We start from the raw sequence: 1245 nt of genomic DNA on the forward strand, positions 1-1245 counted from the left end.
TCCTGGATTTGCCACACGTCAACCAATAACTACGCTATACGTCATCCTGCTACATTCCACCCCCACAATGTGAATCGTCGCCCCGACGATTAATACTTAAACTGCGGTCTCCATCGCCAGGCTGGAAACCAAGCTATCCCAATTAGACATAACGTCTGGAAGGAGCTGAACTAGCCCTTATGCAAGTGACATTAACGGTGCCCTTTTGACAAGCAACCCCAAACGCAAGAACTTCTCCTGCGCTCTAAAATCCGCCAGTTGGTTCCATCGCACACTCTGCGAGATCCCATCTGGCAGAACAATGACACTGGGGGGGACTATTAAATCCTTACCGCTATCAGTTGAAACCACAGGCAACTGCCGCTTCAGCAATTCCCTTGCTACAACTTGCCACTCAGTCACTAAAACACATTAACAACGGTCATAATTACCTCTGCCACAGGAGCTTTTCCCGGACTTTAAAATTTCTCCGCTGGTTCCACCCCAGATACAGAGGGACCCCAGCTTAAAACATGACCACTGTATAATTAAAAACTAAGTTTAACTCCCTCCCCATTTCCGCAATGACTTACCACCTGAAGTAGTAAGCACCAATCACTGGGACTTTTCCAACCGGACACACACTGCTGCCTTGCCTTAAGAAAAAAAAAAACACATGCACTCATACAGTCAAAACATACACTTAACCAAAAAGAAACATAAAATAATTCCAACTCACCCCAAAACTATGACGATCCTGCCGACTATACGCCAAATGTGGCAATGTGGAGCACAAAGGAAACTACAAATTAAAATGTCCGACTACGCCACCCGGAATCTACCGGGAAAATTTAACAATAAAGCACGAAGGTTCGTTTGCCATAGATGTGGCGAGGAGGAAGCAACACAAAATTAAAAATATAAAGTCTTTATTTTACATATTTAACAAGAACAAAAATAATAATGATAACAATAAAAATAAAAAAAAACAACAGACAGGACCAAAAGACAATAGAATTTAAAGTGGAAGCTAGTCAGCAGGGAGCGTGTACCTTACACACCGCACTCCAAATATACCACAGCAACGTTCGTAAAACACTGCAAATTACCAAACAACCCTTGGTGAACTTTAGCCCACAACCAACGTCTCTCACTTTAAATACATTCAAACAAAATACAATTCAACCAAATAACACGCTCATAAAATATACAACAATAACCAAAACAAAAAAAAACAAAAATAAATCTCAACGATTTATTAAAGCA

The sequence above is a fragment of the Paramisgurnus dabryanus genome, chromosome 10 (assembly GCF_030506205.2).
Source record: "Paramisgurnus dabryanus chromosome 10, PD_genome_1.1, whole genome shotgun sequence".
NCBI lineage: Eukaryota > Metazoa > Chordata > Actinopteri > Cypriniformes > Cobitidae > Paramisgurnus > Paramisgurnus dabryanus.